Here is a 23,801-nt window from a genome sequence, read left to right as displayed (position 1 = left end):
CTATCCCACGAGACTGAATTGAAATAACTTTTTATTTCAGAAGCGCTACCTTCTGATATACAAGATTTTCATACGCTTTTTTAGCTCATCCATTTTTTGTGTGTGATACAATTTCTGTTGAAGTATCTTCTTTTATGATATTTTCTCACAGATATCGAAGAGTCACTTATTAACCAAGTTAAAATGATTAGGGATGTGAAGAGTCTCTTACGTGTGTTTACTAACAATAACTAAAACGTTATAACACTCCTCAGGTCATAATATTTGGATCATCTTACCAAATTTTGCATGATACTTTAACTTAGCCTATTTTTGATTACATATTACGTGCATTAAGACAGTTTAGTCCTCATCACTTTCCTTTAGTCTATTTCTTTTGCAATATTATTCAGATCAAATAACAATAAAATTTCATTCATAGGATAATAAGAAATGCGATTACAATTCCCTATGATTTTCCAGCCTAAGGAAAACCTCTTCACTCCATTTCATTACCCACTTTTGAAGAGGAGCTGCAGCAGGATCCATAAGCTCATCAGAAGTCCCTATGCGTAGAAGTGTTCTAAACTCTTTACTGAGCATCAAGTAGAGAACATTCTGATTCGTGAATATGAGCTTGGGATCCTCAGCATTGACCCCAATCATATACTTCTACTCTCTTTAAGCCAATGCTTCAGCTTCCTTCACCTTTCGGCGGAAAAAGTGAATGGTGATACAAGTGCAACTTCAATCTTCAGCCACAACGACATCATATTTTCCCAAACCTTGTCTTCAATCTTCTTCTTCTCCATCTCTAAATACTTGTCTCTACAAGCCTCATAGAAAATTAAGGGATTCCGACAAAAACCAAAAGGAGGAACTTTGTTGTCCATCCTCTGCCTTAGCATCTTGCCTTTGAAGTTTTATGATTTTTGTGTGTTTTTAAGAGATATTTATAGATATAATAAGTCGATATTAAGAGGAAAATATATCTACTTTTCCCGCGCCCCATGTACTATTTTTTTCAAATTATTTTTTGCCACGTTGGAAAACTTATCGCTTTAAGCATATCTTCATGTCCATTATATCAGTTTACTTCTTCCAAACCCTAAATACTATTTTCTTGATCTAACATTTTCACTCTCTTTACAGAATTGACTGCAAATGGCAACCTCGTCAGCCTTATATATTCTAAATGCTCTTCTCGCCGATTTTGAGTCGCTCTATGGAATGAATAATGAAGGAATCACTACAATCTGTCAAGAGATTGAGAAATTAGGTCTTCGTTTGTTTCTTGAATCCAAGTCTCTGACTACTATCAGAAGGATCTTGTCTCTTTATATCACAAATGCATTTTAGCCGATGATGGAAAACTACTACTCTCCGTGGGCGGCCATCTGGTAGCAGTAGATAAAGCATACTTTGCACAAGCGTTTAGTTAACCATCTTCTGGAATTGTTGATTTCAATACTGTTTCTGCAAATGATCTTACAGATATGTAAACTATCTTTTCAAATTATGATAAAGCTACCTCACTTTCTGCATTCAAACGGGATTTGAAGTTGGAATTCCAAATTCCTGTTGATATCGTCGCAAAAAGTATTCTATCAAAAGGTGGATCCTTTGCTAAACTGACGATAGAAAAGTTCAAGGTCATGACAGCAATTGTCAATGGTATCAAAATCAACTGGAGCAATATTCTATTCAAAATATTCACTCAAATTATGATTGAATCAAAGCAATCACCAGGATATGTATCTCAAATCAGCAGACTACTTGAAAGTCTAGGAGTCACACTTCAAGAAACCTCACTTCTACACAAGTTGAGAGTGATGAATACTGAGTACTTGAATAGCTTTCACTCAAAGGAGTCAACCGATCCCACTATCCCTAAAAACTCTAGGACAAAAGTCAATAAAAAAATCAAAATTAAAAAGAGAAACCTCATCATTTATGATAGAGAGGAAAGTGACAGTGAGGAGACTTTCAAACCTCCACCTAAAAAGTCAAGGACTCTACAGGCCAAGCCGATTAGCTCTCCTAACAAACTGATCATTTCTTTGGTTCCTAAACCAGTAGTTATTTTCCACGATAGAAGTTCCCAGTTCATCAGATGAAGCTCTCAAGGAACAACGCACCGAAGAAAAATCTGATACCTAGGGAAAACAACCAATGGTTGTAGAACCAATTCAAAGTGTAAAACCTCTACAGGAATCTCAAACAGATGAAGATTCTGAAAAGGTTGAAGTTCAACAGGCACAATTCCAGGAAATTTCGACTCCCAAAATTCTACCTCCAGCAAGACCATCAGGTGGTTGAACATCAGTACAAATGATTGAATATACTCACTCTGGTCTTGATCTGCAGACGGGAAAATCTCAAATTCCAATTGCCTCTTCCTCAGATGCAAACATTCCTTCCAATGCCATTCAAGTCCAAATTGACTTAATCATGGATGAAGTTCTTGAATATGCTGAACAAATTACTGGCACACTCTATGATGAATGGTATAAATATAGAACTTCCACATTGGCTCGACATCACAAAAAAAAAGAACGAACTTAACAGATTCATTAAATATGAGAAAATTGTGCTAAGAACAGTCAATACTATTTACCTTCAAGAATCCATTGATAGAAGGCAATACTTATTTAATCTGATGAGAGTCAAGAAATTAACTCAAATTCTTGCAGAACTCCAAAAGAATTATGATCCTACTACTAGAACTTCATATGAGGATAGATCAGTCTTCACTCAACTGGACACTGATCTAATTACTCTACAAATGAGAATTAAATTTTGGGAAACTGACAAGGAACTGGTTATCCCATAGCCCTTTATTGAAAAGAAACACAAGTCTCATTCTAAGTCCCGATCCAGACACAAAAACAAAAAAGACTCGACCCTCAATTGAATCCTCTACACATACAGTTGATAAAGTCTTCGAGGAACTTCAGAAGGAAGCTTCTACAGCTCTAGAGGCAAATGATCCATCATCAGTTGAGCAGCAAATGCATATTTTAAGCATCGAGTTAGTTTTACTTGAACTTCAACTGATAAATGTGGATGAAGCTATTTCTCAAGTAACCTCTCATATTGAGACTAAAGAACAGCAAACATCACTTATGGAGGAAATACCTTATCAAATTTATGATTCTCTGGATATTGCTGAACCTTTAAGTGATGCACTTATCCTAGAAGCTGGGTCACTTGAAGCTGACTTCACTAAGGAAAAATTTCTGGCCATCATTCCTCATCCTCGTAAGTTTCTTCAGCCAGAAAGTGTGAACATTCCAAGATCTTTCTTTAATTAACCTCCTCTACAGCTTGAGTACTATCAACCACCTAATCCCACTACAAGCTCCTCAGAAAAGTCCCATGGCAGTAGTGTTAGCTCTCAAGTTGATGAAATTATTTAGGTTGATTCATGTCCTCAGCTCATGTCCATTGTTATTCACTCTATAGAAACATCTTCTTCACAGCAAAACAAAGAAAAAGAGAAGGTTGATGTAGTGCCCAATGATCTTGAGTCTTCTTTCAAAACTCAAAGAATTGACTTTTTGAGTATTTTGCGTCAAGAGTATGCTAAAAATACCAGATAGAACTTATCACCAAAATCTGATATGGATGATGATTGGTATCACACACTAGTTGAAATGGAAGCATCTTTGCTATCCCTTTCAAAAGATCTCATTGCTCTCAAAGACAATCAGCATCAAACAAGCAGCAACATAATTTTTATTCGAAACTCTCTGCATTCTGAACTGTTCAAATTGCAAGAATAGTTTGAATCTTTGGACAAGCTGCTACTTAACTCCAGTCAACTGACTGTATCATTGTCTCAGCTGCAACAATATCAGGCTCTGGAGACCAAAGTTGGCAGCTTGAATGCACATGTTCAGTCTCTTCATACCTCTGTAAATTCAAACTTTCAAGGACTTTCCAGACAAATTGCTTCATTGACAAATATTTCTCGACAAATTCTACACTATCAGATTCCTATACACCAACTGGCACCAGGCCATCAGGAACCAACACTTCGTCTCCTCAAGTCGCAACTCTTCTCTTCCAAGACTTTCGATAGACCAAAGATAGCTTATGTTGCCTCACTATTTTATCTACGATTGTATCTGGATTTTATGATTTTAAGCCACGCACTTTTTGTTCTACATCATACTTTGTTGATTTATCAAAAAGGGGGAAGTTCAGTACATTTAGACAGATTCGGATGATAAGTCATTTTGCCTCAGTACGATAATAATTCAGTGTACCTCAGTACTATATAAGTTTTGATGAACACCAAAAAGGGATATATATGTATACCATCGTGATTATCAGTCTACCAGTGCGATTATCAGTTTATGAGCAAGATTTGATTGGATAAATTTTCCTTACTCTAAAATATTCTGCAGAAGTAGTGCCGCGATCCAAGAGAATGTCGGCTTCAGAATTTGTCCATGAAAGTGACAAAAGCAACGGGTATATTTAAAATTCCTTCAGAGATCCTTTTTAAAATATTATCGTTGGCATCCAAAGACTATAAATAAGAGCCTTAATCTATCGAAGGACAACTTTGGCCAAAATTCTTGCTTGTGAGAATATCTGAGCTTTCAGTCTGAAGAAGAAAATCGCTTAAGGAACCCGAAGCACAAACACCTAAACTGTTATTCTTATCCTTGAAGGATCATCTTTGTGCTAAGTTGAAAGAGTTGTAAAAATCTGTATTTCATCAGTCTAGAACTGAAACTAATTTGTAACTAGGAGTTCTTGTTTAGGCAGAGGATAAATCCTAAACTGGATTGGGGTTTTGAAAATTTCTTGTAAAATTCAAAGTCTTCTAGTGATACCTTTCGAGGAGAAAGAAGGGGTGATGTATGAGTAATTGAAATCTTCGAACATCCATAAACATCCCACTGTGTCTTTCATCAGTTTACATACATTCTATCAACTATGCATACACATTTTCATCAAGTGTTTAGAATCTGCCTTTTGACATATTTTCGCACACATACTGTTTGTCAATTTGCATCAGACACAAAGATAAATTTAGAACTCAATCACCAAACTGATTGAATTTGCCATCAGCTCATTCAAATAATCTTTTAAGTGTATTCACCCTCACCTCTAAACTCTAAACCGATCCTAACATACTACTTGATCGTTCCAACAATAAACAATTATGCAAATTAATTCTACAATTAATCGTTATATGGGTTGAAACACAATAATATTTAGATTGAATTATTTCGGGATGGATCGGGAATCCCGTCGGGATAAGGTTTTATTCCCGATCCCAATCTTGAAATTAATCCAGACGGGAAAAATTCTGAAAATTCGGGGTGGGAAAATATCGGGTTGGGATTTTTTCGGGACAACAATGGGATGGGATTCAGGAAAGATCGGGATTTCGGGAATTTTCGCCACCCCTACCAGCATTGGAAGAAGTCCAATGTGTTGCCTTCCTTAATAAGTCCAACTTTGAATTATGGGATTGGACACTTAAGGCACCGGAAATTTTGTAAAAAGGCAAGACGCTAGTCAATGAACAAACACACATGCGCGGTGGGTGGGGTGTTATGACCATAATATTATTTTTGGACAAAATTTAATTAAATAGTATTTATTATTATTTATTAAACTTTTTACCTCAATCGATTGACTCGAACTTGACCGCTCACACTCGACTGCTCATCTCATCTCGACTGGTGCAAGTCGACTGCCATGTCGATCGATGAGTTTCCTTTGTTCATCTTGATGAGTCACATCTGCTCGACTTGATTAGTTGTATAGTAACCCGTCTCCAAATTAAGTTAATCAAGCGTCTAAGTATGATTAAAAATGGCTAAAACATGATTAACGGATCTTAAAATGGCTCTGAATATGTTTTGGGTTTCGGGTAGTTCGGACGCTCCGAACAGATCTGAGCCTAGTTCGGAGGCCCCGTGCGGATCGGACGATCTGAAGGGAGATCGGACGGTCTGATCTTGTCTGGATAAGTGGATAAGGATTTGATTGGACAGGATGCTAAGATCGGACGCTCCAGAGGCTGGATTGGACGCTCCGATCTTATTTCGTTAGCAGTGATGTCATAAGCTTGGACACGTGTTCGGAGGGAGTTTCTTGGAGAGTTCGAACGATCCGATCCCGGGGTTCGGACGGTCCGAACTTTGTCTATACATAGAGGGCCAAGGGTTCAGTTTCAAATGCACCTTCCAAATCCTCTCTTTTATTCTTAGCTCTTTCTAGTCGATTTTAGGGGTTTCTAGGCATCGTATTGGAAAGTTAGGAGTGGCGGAGCGCTCTGAGTACATCAACGGATCTGTGTCTAAGTTTTGAGGCAATCATCATCAATGGGCTGACTACGAACGCAAGTATAACTTTGGGTCCCTATAGAGATTAGGGAGTTTGTAATATCCTAGTTAAGTCTTTTAAAGCACAATAAGTGATATAGTGATTATTTCTTATAGGCGTGGATTGTGAGTACCTGGACGGCTAGAGTTGCTAGGGAGCTTGGGTTTTCTCTATAGAGGTACGGACGTATTATTCGAGATACCAGGTAGAATATACATGTATTATGTTTGCATGTTTTGTGTGGCATTATTATGTGCATTGATAATATGCGGCATGCATATACACGTTGAGTATTATTCCTTGTTTCTGCATAGCCTGTAGTAGGGGTCGCTCAGTCCCGTATTTTAGTGGATGGATTCCATGGATTTGTATCCGGATATATCCATGAGTTTTATGGTATGGGAGCCACTTCCTGATGCGACGGCCCAGCGTGCTACATACCATGGCGCCTTGACTGAGCAGTATTCTGGATAGGTTTTCCAGTACCCTTCATATTCCATGTGCATGCATGGTATATGTATATTCGTACTTTTGTACTGAGCGTTTATGCTCATGTCCAAGTGTTTTGTGTTGGACACCCTATTCAATGGGGCAGGACTTAGGTTGGATGGACCCGGTGGCAGCGGTCGTTGAGCTGCAGTGGTTGCATGGAGATCTTATTTTTGTTCAGGTCGTTAGGTTGGACTTTTAGTACCTTCCGTTCGATGGGGTTGTATAATATTTTATTTAGCCTAGTTGTTCTGCCGGTGTATGTTGTATTATTATTTTCAGTTTCTGCTGGATTTATTTATTGTCGTTTTAAGATTAAATTGCATGCTTACTCTCTGATTAGTTAGTGAATTCCGGGTTGGGTCACTACATTTATTGGTATCAGAGCATGCATTAATTTTGGGATTTAGTAACACCATTTTGGGATAACATCTGTTACCTTTGACCAGATGGCTGATTACGATGAAAGACACGACAACAGTGGCGGGCGTTGGGGTGTACATTAGAGTTTGAGGGCTCTGAGTTGTTAGCAAACCTTATTGTTCTAGCGATGGAGGATTTTTACTGTATTTTGGGTATTGATGTTTTGACCTCTTATAGAGCTATAGTGGATTTTTATCAGAAGATTGTTCAGTTTTGTCAAAATTAGGGCAATAGTTGGTTTTTTTTTATGGTGAGGGAGCGCGACCCCTTATGCCTCTGGTCTCAGCTTTGAGGGCCGGCCAGGCTTTAGAGGCGGGTGGGGAAGGCTAACTTATCCATGTGATTGATACATCCATAGGTAGCAGGGCTATAGAGGAGTTTCCCATAGTTTGTAAGTACCCAGATGTCTTTCCAGATGAGATTCCATGGTTTCCTCCTATCAGAGAGGTCGTGTTCGGGATTGAACTTGTACCTGGGAAGGCACCAATTTCTCGAGCTCCTTATCGTCTAGCGCCAGCGAAGTTGAGAGAGTTGCAATAGAAGTTGCAAGATTTGTTGGATAAGGGATATATCCGACCGAGCGTTTCACCTTGGGGAGCGCCAGTTTTTTTTGTCAATAAGAAGGATGGTTCTATGCTTCTCTATATTGACTATAGACAGTTGAACCGTACGACGGTTAAGAACAAATATCCTTTACCATGGATTGATGATTTTTTCGATCAGCTTTAGTGTACAGCTGTGTAATCCAAGATTTACTTGCGGTCAGGGTATCACCAGTTGTGTGTTCAAGATGTGGATATCTCAAAGACAGCATTTCGTATGCTATATGGTCACTATGAGTTTTTAGTGATGCCTTTTGGGTTGACGAATGCACCTGCGGTGTTCATGGATTTGATGAACAGGGTATTCCGAAATTACCTAGACAAGTTTGTAGTTGTATTCATTGACGATATTTTGATCTATTCGCGCAGTGTTGATGAACATGCGCAGCACTTGAGACTTGTACTGCAGATTCTCCGTGAGAAGCAGTTATATGCCAAGTTTAGCAAGTGTGAGTTTTGGATTGACCGAGTGATATTTCTTGGTCATGTTATCTCTCGAGAAGGAGTATCAGTCGATCAAAGTAAGACTGAAGCTATTTTGAATTGGTCCCGTCCAACTACAGCTTCAGAGATTCGCAGTTTCTGGGGTTGGCAGGATATTATCGGCGGTTTATCGAGTATTTCTCGTGAATTGCTAGATCATTGACACATTTGACAAGAAAGGATATTCCTTTTGTCTGGTCGAGCGAGTGGGAGCAGAGCTTTGACGAGTTGAAGGGTCGACTGACTACTGCACCTGTTCTTGCATTGCCATCAGGATCCGGGGGTTATGTGGTTTATACCGATGCATCTCTTCAAGGTTTAGGTTGTGTGTTGATACAGAACAGGCATGTGATTGCCTATGCTTCTAGACAATTGAATACCCACGAAGGAAACTACCCAGTGCATGATTTGGAGCTTGCAGCAATCGTGTTTGCACTGAAGATTTGCATCATTACTTGTATGGCAAGAAGTTCGAGATCTTTTCGGACCACAAGAGTTTGTATTACTTGTTCACTCAGGCAGTGGTGAACATGAGACAGTGTCGATGGTTAGATCTTCTCAGGGACTATGATTGCAAGATCAAGTATCATCTAGGTACTTCTAACCCAGTGGCGGACGCACTTAGCCGGAAGGTAAGTATCAGTGCTCTCAGTGTTAGTGCAATGGCTAGTACCATTCAAGAATGTTTTTCTTCAGGATTTATGTTTCGACATAAGAAAGGACAATAGGGGATTCAAGTTTCTTCAGTACTAACCGAGCCATCCTTTTTTCCTCGTATCCGGGAAGTGTAGTTTCCAAATTCGAAGACGCAGAAATTAGCAAGACTTTCTCAGGGGGACAACACATCTGGTTTTCATTTTCAGGCAGATGGATTATTGTGTTTTTCTAGAGGAGTCGTGGTACCTGATGACTCTGCTCTGCGAGACGAATTTCTTTCACAGGCACATCGTAGTAGATTCGCTGTACACCCAGGCAGTGCCAAGATATATAAGGATCTATGTACCAGGTTCTGGTGGAAAGGTATGAAGCGCAGTGTGTATCAATTTGTCTCTCGTTGCCTTGTTTTCCAGCAAGTTAAGGTAGAACATCAACGACCGGGTGGTCTGATGCATAGTTTGGAGATTCCGGAATGGAAGTGGGAACATGTGATGACGGATTTTGTCACCCACTTGCCAATGACCTCCAGACAGTGTGATGCTATTTGGGTTTTGGTGGACAGATTGTCCAAGTCTGCTCATTTTCTCCCATACAACCGCGAGTTCAGTTTTGATCGCATGACAAGATTGTACATTCAGGAGATTGTGCTTTTACATGGCGTGCCATTGAGCATCCACAGTGATAGAGATCTGAGGTTTACCTCCTATTTTTGGGGTAGTTTTTAGAGAGCCTTGGGTACTACCTCGAGTCTCAGCATAGCGTATCATCCAGAGACTGACGGTCAGTCCGAGAGGTCCATTCGAACATTGGAGGACATGTTGAGATCTTCCGTGATGGATTTTGGATTATCATGGCAGGATCATTTGTCGATGATAGAATTTGCGTATAACAATAGCCACTATCACATCATTGACATGGCATCGTTTCAGGCTTGTTGCCGAACACCCTTATTCTAGGATGAAGTAAGGGAGAGACAGGTTGAGGGTCCGGAGTTGATTCAGCATATTGTGGATAAAGTGGAATTGATCAAGAAGAGGATTAAGACTGCACAGGATAGACATGCCAGTTACGCCAACACCAAGCGCAGGCCTTTATATTTCGAGGCAGGAGAACATGTTTTCTTGCAGGTTTCACCTTTCAGAAAGTTGATGAGGTTTGGTCTCAAGGAAAAGCTAGCACCGAAATTTATTGCTCCGTTTGAGATCTTGGAAAAGGTCGGGGATGTGTCCTATCGTTTGGCGTTACCACCGTATCTATCTTGTATTCATAACGTGTCCCACGTGTTGCTACTTCATCAATACGTGGCAGATGAGTAGTTCATTCTGCATCCGACAGAGGTTTAGCTGGAGCCCAATTTGTATTATGTTGAGAGACCGCTCAAAATTCTTGACAGGAAAGACAAAGTGCTTCGAAATAAGCGCATCCCTCTGGTCATGGTTCAGTGGCAGCGTTGAGATACCGAGGAAGCTATTTGGGATCTTGAGAGTCGTATGCGTTCTGAAAATCCAGAGTTGTTTTGATTGTATTTTTTTGCAGTTAAGTTGTAATTGTAACTTCAGTATTGTAATAAGATATTTCAGTTTTGTGTTTCCAGTTATCCTAGTCCTGATTTTGAGGACGAAATCTCTTAAGTGGGGGAGAATGTAGTAACCCGTCTCCAAATTAAATTAATCAAGAACCTAAGTATGATTGAATGGCTAATAAATGATTAACGGATCTTAAAATGGCCCGGAATATTTTTTTGGTTTCGGCTAGTTCGATCGCTCTGAATAGATCGGAGCCTAGTTTGGAGGCCTCGTGCAGATCTGACACTCCGAAGGGAGATCGGACAGTCCGTTCTCGTCCGGATAAGTGGATAAGGATTTGATTGGATAGGATGGTAAGATCGGACGCTCCGAAGGCTGGATTGGATGCTCCGATTGTATTTTGTCAGCAATGACATCACAAGCCTGGACATGTGTTCGGAGGGGGTTGCTTGGAGAGTTCGGACGGTCCAAACTGTTTCTATAAATAGAGGGCCAAGGATTCAGTTTCAGATGCACCTTACAAATCCTCTCTCTCGTTCTTAGATCCTTCTAGTCAATTTTAGGGGTTTCTAGGCGTTGTATTGGAAAGACATGAGTGGCGGAGCACTTCGGGGACATCAGCGGAGTTGTGCCTAAGTTTTTAGGCAATCGCCATTAACGGGCTGACTACAGACACAGGTATAGCTTTGGGTCCCTATAGAGATTAGGGAGTTTGTAATATCCTAGTTAAGGCTTTTAGAGCACAATAAGTGATATAGTGATTATTGCTTATAGGCGTGGATTGTGAGTACCTGGACTGCTAGAGGTTCTAGGGAGCTTGGGTTTTCTCTATAGAGGTACGGATGTATTATCCGAAATACCAGGTTGAATATACATGTATTATGTTTGCATGTTTTGTGTGGCATTATTATGTGCATTAATATCATGCATATACACGTTGAGCTTTATGCCTTGTTTTTGCATAGCCTGTAGTAGGGGTCACTCAGTCCCGTATTTTAGTGGATGGATTCCATGGTTTTGGATCCGGATATATCCACGAGTTTTATGGTATGGGAGCCACCTTCAGATGCAACGGCCCAGCGTGCTACATATCATGGCGCCTTGACTGAGCATTATTCTAGATAGGTTTTCCAGTACCCTTTCTATTGAATGTGCATGCATGGTATATGTATATTCGTACTTCTGTACTGAGCGTTTATGCTCATGTCCAAGTGTTTTGTGTTGGACATCCTATTCGATGGGGCAGGACTTAGGTTGGACGGACCTGATGGCAGCGGTCATTGAGCTGCAGTGGTTGCGTGGAGATCCTATTTTTGTTCAGGTCCTTAGGTTGGACTTTTAGTACCTTCCGTTCGATGGAGTTGTATAATATTTTATTTAGCCCGGTTGTTCTGTCGGTGTATGTTGTATTATTATGGTTCAAGTTTCCGCTGGATTTATTTATTGCCGTTTTAAGATTAAATTGCATGATTAATCTCTGATTAGTTAGAGATTCCAGGTTGGGTCACTATAAGTTGTGTCTCTTGGTCGCATTTATCAACCGTCGATAAATATATCCCCTCGTCTGCAGTTGAAGCATCGTTTTTCTGATTGCTTCTACATTCTCACTTAAAAGTTTCTGCCATACTTTTGTTCATTGAGTTCGATGGATTTGTTTGTGCTACTATCTTTCGTTCATTTTTGTTGTATCTTAGAGACGATTGCCGCTAATGTAGAGCACTGTGTACGGGCAATTTCGTCTTGCGGATAGAGACACGTCAGCTCCACATCAGAACTGCATTTGTGCCACATCAACGCCACATCAGAAAAAAGACTAAAATTTCCAAAAAAATAAAGATAGCGGACTAAAACTGAAATTTGACAATGTAGGGGACCAAAATCCCAAAGTGACAAACATACAGGACTAAAAAAGCAATTTCTTTCTTACAACAATAATGTTATGTCTGTGAATCCGAAACAAAAAACGTTCTACGTGTCTAGTGTGATGAGATATTAAACGATATATTTATAATATAATATAAGAGAATAAATTGAAAATTAATAATAATAGTATTTTTTTTTAAAATTTTAATATAATTGATGATTGCTTCCTTCATCTTCGCGCTCCTTCCATCCATCCTTGCCTGAAAATCATGACTAAACCAATAAGAGGGCGTTGTGATTTTTCCGAGCATACCTGACACATTCGATGCCTAAGTCAAGCAGAGAAAAACAAAATAAAAAATAAAATAAAATAATGGGAGAATCATAAAAATGGATAAAGTGTAGAAAATCTTCTATCAAAGATTTTGTATCTGAGGAAGCAGAAAACTAATATATAACAAACAATTTTCATAATTTAAATTATTAAACAATACACTTCATTTATCCATTGTACTTCAATGAAGTCGGTTCATATATCCATACTGGCAATACTGATAAGTTCATGCTTAAGTTTAGATAGTGATTATTTGACATACCCATATCTAATAGCAATTATTTCACAAAACTGTCACCTACAATCTACATATTACTCTTAAATCTTGGTTTAATGAAGTTCTTGTGAAGAAAGAAAAACATCCTGAAATACAATCAAATGATAATCTTGGATGTATCCTAAGGTATCAATAATTATTATAACTCGGCTTGATGTTGGATGAGAAAATGATATGTGAGTCTTATATATCCTATGTCTTGACGTCCGATCATCATCCTCGTCTCCCCTATGTCCCTATCCAGTGATATCCCTTTCAAGTTCTTTACTTATTTATGTTGGTTTTTGTGGGGACCTCGGGTGCTAATCTCATATTAAGGGGAAATTAACATTTAATCATAAAGGAATAACACTTGAACGAATAAAATTAAAGACTGGATTTTTTTTTAAAAGGGCAGCTCACACACGAACCTTGGTCCGAACATTGCACGGACCATTTCACGGGGTCCGTGCAGCTTTTGTACAAGGGTCCGTGCCTATGGTTGAAATCAAAAACAAAGAAATTGCGGAACAGAGAACACACAGACCCTTACACAGAGGCTTACACGGGGTCCGTGCCTTCTTTTCTCAAAACATATTTTGGGACAGAGTCCATCCGGACCTAAGCACATGGCATGCACGGGGTCCGTGCCCTGCGTATAAAAATCAGTCTTCTTAATGCTATCAAGTCTACAAAATGATATAATCTATCATATAAGCTATTCAACATGATTCTACATAATTGACATGCATTTAAACAGCAATCTACATATCTGTAGTACATGAAATCTCAAGTATAAATCAATACTCGACAACAACATATACAAAAGTGCTTGTTGTTCTAACATGTTTACCAAATTTATAAACTACATGTCATCTTCTTAAAAACCCGAGTCTCCACTTCTAATCTTTCAATCTCGTGCAATCCAAGCCAAATCTGACTTGCTTATGCCCCAACCTGATGCAATGTACACATAAAAACAAATAAAACAGCCGGATAACTCCGATGAGAATAAATCTCAGTATGAACGACATGAATATACATCATTCAAGTACACATTAAATCTATATGCCAAATGAATCTTAAATCTCAAATCATGTAATAACAAGTAAAACATGATAGTATATTCGTTCATCTATGTTCAAATAAAACCAAGCATATAAATTCATTCAAATCTTGAATGTCAAATACTAACATGCTAGCATTTAAAAACGCATATTCTAAATCATATAAATCTCTAGGTTAATGCATAAATGCAATGCATGTGCTAAGGAATAGGCTATCAAATCTGATATCAATAAATTGTAGTTTTGGGATCCCGTGGAAATAAAATCTTTAACCGACCACCGACTCTCCCAATCGAGGTGGTGTTAAATATCTCAATTCCCCTGACTTTGGTGCAACTATAGTGAGGTGAGTCATCTAGCTATGGAAATAAATATATATTCCATGCCATAAGTCATCTGACTCTGGAAGTAAATCTACATTCCATGCCACTCAACTATAGTTCTCCAAACGTCATCTGCACTCTAGGCCATTCAACCCTCTGTGCTTTTCAGGCTGGAGTTCAAGATGAATGCAACATAATCTGGATGCATCAAATATACATAAGCTAAAAACAACATCTTGAACACATCAATCATATAATCATATGATCATATAATCACTCAAGGATACCGACAAATCTGTAAGTATCACATGGAATACGTAAAACATGTTCAATACAGAAAATATTATAAATCAAAAAATACAAGTAAACATTTACATAAATATTCTGAAAATTCAAGAAGATATATATCTTGAATAATCTATCCCATTTATGTAAACGTAAACAATAACATATATTAAACATGCATGTATGTGATTTTAGGCAACTCGATAATCAGAAACAATCTCGAGTTATTCTGCCCATCTTATTAATGTCTATTCATACCTTTCGATCTCGAGTTTTAGATGATCCAAGTCTGGACAACTGACATCAAAGAACTTCTATCAAATTCTGCTCAAATCATTACAATCATTCAAGGCAAACTAACTTCAAACCTTTTTTCATTTTTCTTGGTTCAAAGGCTAACTTCTCGAGCTCGCCAACTCGAACTTGATTTCTTGCAATTCAAATCTGAAATGCATTGATATCTAATTCAATATGAGCTTTCAATATCATTTCATTCTTATTTAGGATCAAACAATCTAATAACTTGATCCCGTGATCAGAATTCAAACCGACGGCGTAACGTATCAAAATCGGAAATTTTAAACACATGAATATCATTAATACTATGATCTCAACATGATAACATCACCAAATTAGCATCACAATCTCGAAATCATCAGCCCTAAAAATTCAGAATTTCAAAAATTCTTTCAAAAATCGAAATCATGTTCAAACGACGATCTTTTCTCGATCCGTCTTAAATATGCTATCGTCGTATATGCTAGAACATGTTTATACAATCAAATATTAATTCTACCAACATCATAAAATTCCAAAATGGTAGTACTTTTTAAAACTTACGTTAAAACGTAGAACTCGGAGCCGTGATCGCAAATATATGCTCTATAGGAAATTCTACCGAGCGGATCGATTTTTATCGGATCTTGAAATGATTAAAATGGCGTTGGATTGTTTTTCAGCACTCTCGGCTTTAGCTGCTGCAAATCCACGTGAAAGGCTAGGAAATATGTGAATTTTGGATATATATTGGTCTAATTGCAATTTAGTCCCTGAATTCTTCAGTAATTGCAATATGGTCCTCGACCAATCTTTTAATTCAATTTCAATCCTAAATAATTTAAGAATATTAGAATTTAATTCTAAACTCTAAAATTCTCAAATTACATATTCTCGAATTAAAATTAAATCATTTCGGACCTCATCGCATTTTAGTCCTTTAATTTCTCATATATTTTCAAATTGGCCATTGCTCGGATTTCATCCTCAAATTAAATCCTTGATATTTATAATCTTGGATTTTACATCTTAAATTCCATAAATATCAGTTCAAATATTTTTAATCTTTTAATTTAATTATTCCGGTTATTAAAATATTAAAATCCGAAAATCCTCAAATTAAATATTTTTGACCCAAAATTGAAATTTCTAATTTCCATAAATTCTTAAATTCATATTTTCTCTCTTATTCAGAATTTAAATCTTAAATCCTGCCATTAAAAACTTAATATTTTCGGGCCTTACAATTCCTCCCCTCTAAGGAATGATTTCCTCCTCGAAATCGCATTCGATCTTACTGTTGATTCTCGTAAGCGGTATAGCTAACTGAAGTAATACTTACTTCAATTCTGTGAGCTTTATATATCTATTCTGATTTCTTCTCTTCTATAGTATCTCATTCTTCTTTCTGATCGCTTCTGCAATCATATCTATTCTATAGTATCTCATTTATATATATCTAAGTTGCTCTTTCTCGTGATCTAACTCTGTATAAGTTAGTCGGCTTCTCTTAAAATCTGATCTGCTTCGGTTTTATCTGAATTGAATGCACATACATATTCTAGCTGATATTCTTAAACCGATGCATATGAATAACAATTCATCTTTCTGACAAGTCGAGATTGAGCATTAATCAATAAGTTAGATCAAATACTCACATGGATTAATTATTGATTCACTTCGGAAATCTTTCTAAACCTAATGATGCTCTGAAAAGAACTTCTTTGCTGATCATTCTGTTCAGGCTTCAAATCTATATCTGTTGCTCATTTGCCAACTCTATCAATGCTGCTCTATTCTCCTTCTGTTCAAATCAATCTTCACATTTTCTATCTTTTCTTGACTCATATCTGGTCTGATTGCTGATACTTCTGACATATCATTTCAATATAAAGACAATTCTGCTTTTCTTATCATCTAAACACAAAATACTATCTCTATATCTATCAGATAGCTGTCACAGGAATTATGGTAATCAAGTGGCACATAATCAATCAACTAGTACCAAATCTAGTACTATAGTTCTGAGCATATCCTCGGAAATCTGGATAATCACATCTGATAGACCACTAATCAGAGGATGGTATAATGAAATCTCATACAACCAAACACTCAGAACATCTGACAATCAATGCCACAATCTAGAAAATAAATCTAAAGTCTCTATCTCGACAATAAATTTTAATAATTCCTGTAATCTGATCATCTTGCTAAATTCATAACCAGTATCTCTTTATGATTGTATCATATCTAATACAACATATTCTTGAATCTGTCGCAATCTACTACAATCTAAATCGCAAAATCATGACGATTCAAGTAGATTCGAACTAAAGTCTTCACAAAGTTGATCTTCTTTTAACTCTTATGAAACTAATATGTTACAGAAACCACTTGAGTTCTTCTTTTCTGCTTCTTTTACTAGAATTTTTGTATTGGTAATGTCAATTTTGTCATATCTGCTTTCATTTCTTTCACCAATACTAATTTCCAAGTAATGACTACATGTAAGTCATACAGATGTAGACATCTGAATGGATATTAAATATGTTGTCATATGCCTCTTTCAGAATCTGATATTCCATATCTAGAATATCTGGCATACTCAAACGATTATTCACCAAAAAACAATTCTGATTGTATGATTATCTGTCTAGCAACTCACGTATAAAAATTACAGATCTGTAATAACTCGATCAAGCATTCATCTACTTTTCTTCTTTCTATTTCCCAAGTACTAGCAAATTATGCAATCAACCCATAAATATTGTGGATACTTTGAATCTGAGTTTCTATCAGTTACGAGCCAAAAACTTCAAATACACTTAATATATACATCAAATAATCAATGACTCTCAAATTCTAATCAAAGGAACTCGCTCAAGGAAATGTCAGACAAAATCAAATATTCTGAATGATAGCGAGTTAAGCAAAGCAGACTCTAGCAAAAGAATAAGAGTCAATAAAAATAGATCGAGGTCAAATAACACAACCTCATAATCGATATCAAGAATTTCAATAATCATGATTTCTATGATGTAATAGCTTCAGTAAAATTGAAGAGAAAGCTCAACTGTAACTGATTTTTCTTATTCTCTATTGACATGAGTTCATTTATGAATTCTCAGGTGACAATAGTCGAATATAATCTTTTTAACTTAACTTATTGTCATAGAATTAATCATCATTTCGGTACTAGATAACTCTTTTCTATTCAATCTTCTAGCTGTTTCTGAAGTTCTTCAGTTCAAGTAATGCTCTTCTATACAAGTTGTCATCGGACTTTCATACTAGACATCACTTTCTATAGAACTCCTTTCATTTCGTAGAATCGGAATATGTCTTCTGAATATTTATGTATATTCTAACCACTGACATATCTGTCAATTCTAGGTTAGTTCTATACTAATTCAGTACATCGACTAAAATTCTTCCGATGTTTTCCTCTTGGTATAACCAGTACCGAAATAATATAAATTTTATTTTCTAAAACTCATATCAAATAGATCAATACTCATTTCTATTGCTGATCGAACTGAATCACTTCACAAGATCAATCAATTCTTATCTGATACTCAATTATTGCATTCATATCGATAATGCATTCTAGCTTAATATTTCACGCCTGATATCAGCACATTCAATCTTATTTCCTCAATTCTGTATTTCATCTTCTATGACTAATCTTGCAAATGTATTCCATCTACTCAAAGGCAAAATCTCAGCAAATACGATGAATAAAGGCTCATCAGATACGGATTGTAGCATAACAAATCACTGATCTATAAATGTATGCTATGCAATCAATATATAAGCAGTTAACTAGAATTAACTCACTTACCTGTAATATTCTTATCTGATACAACTTGAGCCTTATTTTATGTATTGGCTTATTGCCTATGAAATTATCTGCCATTCAAATGTTCTCTTGATCTATGTCAGCTAGGGGAGCTATGCTTATATTTCTTCATCTGCTGGCGTTTAGGCTAAATTGATCTTTGTTGTAGTTGTCACCATCTCTTGCTTCATAGCTATACTTCTATGAAAGTTATAGTGGAGGTGATGATCATAGTTTTTCACAATTACAGAGGCGTGAATAAAAATTCAACTCTGCCTCGTACTACTGGTTTGTGATTTCGTTATTCTATTACTGGCTTGAAATCAACTCATTAAAGCTGTTATGCTTCTATTTTGCAAAGTCTGCTTTTCTATATTCTTTATCATATACGGAAAGAAACAATTCTGTTTACTTACCTGCCAAACATTTCAATACTTCTGCTCTTCCATAAGTTCTTCTCGCAACTTCACCAACTTCTTGCTAAGTCCTGGAGTTGATATAAAATCAGGCTGGTTCTATGTTAATCGAAATATTCTTCTTTTGAACAACTGATCCAGCTTTTCAACTCAACCCCTTTCTAGACATAGCATATTCTTTATCTTTCTGAGTTGGTGATTAATAGCTTTGGAGTTGTTCAACTAACATACTCCTCAGTGCAATTATCATATCGATCGGCTCAAAACGTACCTCAACACTGTTCTGTTATGTTCTGTCTGCGGTTCTATTCTGTCTGAGGTTCTCATGCTATTTTCACAATCTGTCTTATTCCATAATAGAAGCAATATATATTGCAGAGATTATAAAATAAAATTTCAGTATAACATACATATAATCTCATGCTTCTGAATAGAACACATACATGCAAATTCTCATGTTTTTCAAATAATACATGCTTCCAACGAATTCACTTATTCTGATGAATTCAATAAATCATGAATACATATCAGCATATAAGCATGTAATTTGCATATCGGTGAAGCAATCAGTGTTCAATCAATATATCATGTTCGCATACAATTTCTCAATTCAAGTAAAGCATAATAGTGCAATACTATAAATGCATGCGACTCAATCTACCCCGCTCAACTTCTATCTTACTCCAAGACTTTACACTCAGATACCACCTGTTGTAGGGACCTCGGGTGCTAATCTCATCTTAAGGGGCAATTAACATTTAATCATAAAGGAATCACACTTGAACGAATAAAATCAAAGACTGAATTTTTTTTTAAAAGGGCAGCTCACACACGGACCTTGGTCCAGACCCTGCACGGACCATTGCACGGGGTCCGTGCAGCTTTTGGACAAGGGTCCGTGCCTATGGTTGAAATCAAAAACAAAGAAATCGCGGAACAGAGAACACACGAACCCTTACACGGAGGCTTACACGGGGTATGTGCCTTCTTTTCTCAAAACATATTTTGGGACAGAGTCCATCTGGACCTAAGAATATGGCATGCACGGGGTCCGTGCCATGCGTATAAAAATCAGTCTTCTTAATGCTATCAAGTCTGAAAAATGATATAATCTATCATATAAGTTATTCAACATGATTCTACATAATTGACATGCATTTAAACATCAATCTACATATCTGTAGTACATGAAATCTCAAGTATAAATCAATACTCGACAACAACATATACAAAAGTGCTTGTTGTTCTAACATGTTTACCAAATTTATAAACTACATGTCATCTTCTAAAAAACCCGAGTCTCCACTTCTAATCTTTCAATCTCGTGCAATCCAAGCCTAATCTGACTTGCTTATACCCCAACCTGATGCAATGCACACATACAAACAAAGCAACAGTCGGATAACTCCGGTGAGAATAAATCTCAGTATGAACGACATGCATATACATCATTTAAGCACATTAAATCTATATGCCAAATGAATCTTAAATCTCAAATCATGTAATAACACGTAAAACATGATAGTATATTTGTTCATATATGATCAAATAAAACCAAGCATATAAATTCATTCAAATCTTGAATGTCAAATACTATAATGCTAGCATTTATAAACACATATTCTAAACCATAGAAATATCTAGATTAATGCATAAATGCAATGCATGTGCCAAGGAATAGGCTATCAAATCTGATATCAATAAATTGTAGTTCTGGGATCCCGGGGAAATAAAATCTTTAACCGACCACCGACTCTCCGAATCGAGGTGGTGTTAAATATCTCAATTTCCCTGACTTTGGTGCAACTATAGTGAGTCATATAGCTTTGAAAATAAATCTATATTTTGTGCCATGAGTCATATGACTCTGGAAGTAAATCTACATTTCATGCCACTCAACTACAGTTCTCCAAACGTCATCTGCACTCTAGGCCATTCAACCCTCTGTGCTTTTCAGGCTGGAGTTCAAGATGAATGCAACATAATCTGGATGCATCAAATATACATAAGCTAAAAACAACATCTTGAACACATCAATCATATAATCATATGATTATATAATCACTCAAGGATACCGACAAATCTGTAAGCATCACATGGAATACGTAAAACTTGTTCAATACAGAAAATAATATAAATCAAAGAAGACAAGTAAACATTTACATAAATATTCTAGGAATTCAAGAACATATCTATCTTGAATAATCTATCTCATTTATGTAAACTTAAACAATAACATATGTTAAACATGCATGTATGTGATTTTAGGCAACTCGATAATCAGAAACAATATCGAGTTATTCTGCCCATCTTATTAATGTCTATTCATACCTTTCGATCTCGAGTTTTAGATGATCCAAGTCTGGACAACTGACATCAAAGAACTTCTATCAAATTCTGCTCAAATCATTACAATCATTCAAGGAAAACTAACTTCAAACCTTCTTTCATATTTCTTGGTTCAAAGGCTAACTTCTCGAGCTCGCCGACTTGAACTTGATTTCTTGCAATTCAAATATGAAATGCATTGATATCTAATTCAATATGAGCTTTCAGTATCATTTCATTTTATTTAGGATCAAACAATCTAATAACTTGATACCGTGATTGGAATTCAAACCGACGGCGTAACGTATCTAAACCGGAAATTCTAATCACATGAATATCATCAATACTATGATCTCAACATGATAAAATCACCAAATTAGCAGCACAATCTCGTAATCATCAGCTCTAAAAATTCATAATTTCGAAAATTCTTTCAAAAATCGAAATCATGTTCAAACGACGATCTTTTCTCGATCCGTCTTAGATATGCTATCGTCGTATATGCTAAAACATGTTTATACAATCAAATCTTAAATCTACCAACATCATAAAATTTAAACATGGTAGAACTTCTTAAAACTTACGTCAAAACGTAGCACTCGGAGCCGTGATCGCAAATATATGCTCAATCGGAAATTCTACCGGGCGGATCGATTTTTATCGGAGCTTGAAATGATTAAAATGGCGTTGGATTGTTTTTCAGCACTCTCGGCTTTAGCTGCTGCAAATCCACGTGAAAGTCTAGGAAATATGCGTATTTTGGATATATATTGGCCTAATTGCAATTTAGTCCCTGAATTCTTCAGTAATTGCAATTTGGTCCTCGGCCAATCTTTTAATTCAATTTCAATCCTAAATAATTTAAGAATATTCAAATTTAATTCTAAACTCTAAAAATTCTCAAATTACATACTCTTGGATTAAAATTAAATCATTTCAGGCCTCATCGCATTTTAGTCCTTGAATTTCTCAATATTTACAAATTGGCCCTTGCTCTGATTTCATCCTCAAATTAAATTCTTGATATTTGTAATCTTGGAATTTAAATCTTAAATTCCATAAATATCAATTTAAATATTTTTAATTTTTTAATTTAAGTATTCCGGATATTAAAATCTTAAAATCCAAAAATTAAATATTTTTGACCTGAAATTGAAATTTCTAATTTCCATTAATTCTTAAATTCATATTTTTTCTCTTATTCAGAATTTAAATCTTAAATCCCGTCATTAAAAACTTAGTATTTTCGGGCCTTAAAGTTTTCCTCCTATATGTTTATCTAGTGCTAATAATGCTCACATTTTATTTCAAGGTTTTTCAACGAGGACGTCAAAATGATGTCACTGAAAAATATTTGGGAAAATTATATATATATATTATCTATATGGTCATCTGTTGTTGCGTATTTTATGCTCATAAGCGCACTATTTTCAAGTTTTAATATAGAGTGAATAGAGTACCATTCTCACGAGGAGCAATTGAAAATTATATAGTGATTGTAATTAAAATAGGCTAAATTTATTTAGAAAATTTAAAGCAGAATTTTTGTTTTTCAGACTTAAATAATCAAGAAAATTAGTGTATGCTCATGAATTCCTTTCATTTAATAGCCAAGAAGACTTAATTATTTTTTTTCCTCTCCCGAACAACAAATAAAATGTATCAATTAAGATTCAATTCCAATATTCCTATTACAAATCTAGGCTTAGCTTAATGATATGTGATAAACTATGTTCTTTTAAAAGCTCTGTTAAAGTTATACACTCTCCCGAGCTATAATGATAATTAACAGTGTATTTTATAATGATCCTATTCAAAATTCCATCTCCCGAGCAACAATTTCAAATAAATATGACAATTCAATTATTGATCAAGTAATTGAAAGACAATCAATTTTAGAAAACACAATTAAATTAATGGAATTCAATCACATAAAATTAAAAAGTCATAGAAGTCATCTACACAAAGCTACATCATCCTCTAAACTTAGAAATTTAGTTCATGATAAAAAAATAAGCAAAAACAAATAATATTCTTTGAACTAGACATCAATTCAGAATTTAATAAGAAAAGAAAAGAAAAAACAAAGTCAAAGTAGGGTCCGCATCCTTCGTCTTCGATCTTTTCAAATTTTTTCTCCTTCACGTTGTGAAGATTTTCCAGCCTTTGAATTCCTCTCTCAATTCTCTCTTCAATGCGTGTGTTGTGTTTCTCTGATCTATGTGTGCGGCTCCCCCTTATCTGCGTGTGATTCCCTTGTGGTTTTATATGGGGTAGAGTCCTTCTTGAAGCCCGACAAACGAAG

Source organism: Henckelia pumila, chromosome 3, assembly GCF_033568475.1.
Source record: "Henckelia pumila isolate YLH828 chromosome 3, ASM3356847v2, whole genome shotgun sequence".
NCBI classification, from domain to species: Eukaryota; Viridiplantae; Streptophyta; class Magnoliopsida; order Lamiales; family Gesneriaceae; genus Henckelia; species Henckelia pumila.
Note: the sequence above shows the minus strand (reverse complement) of the source record.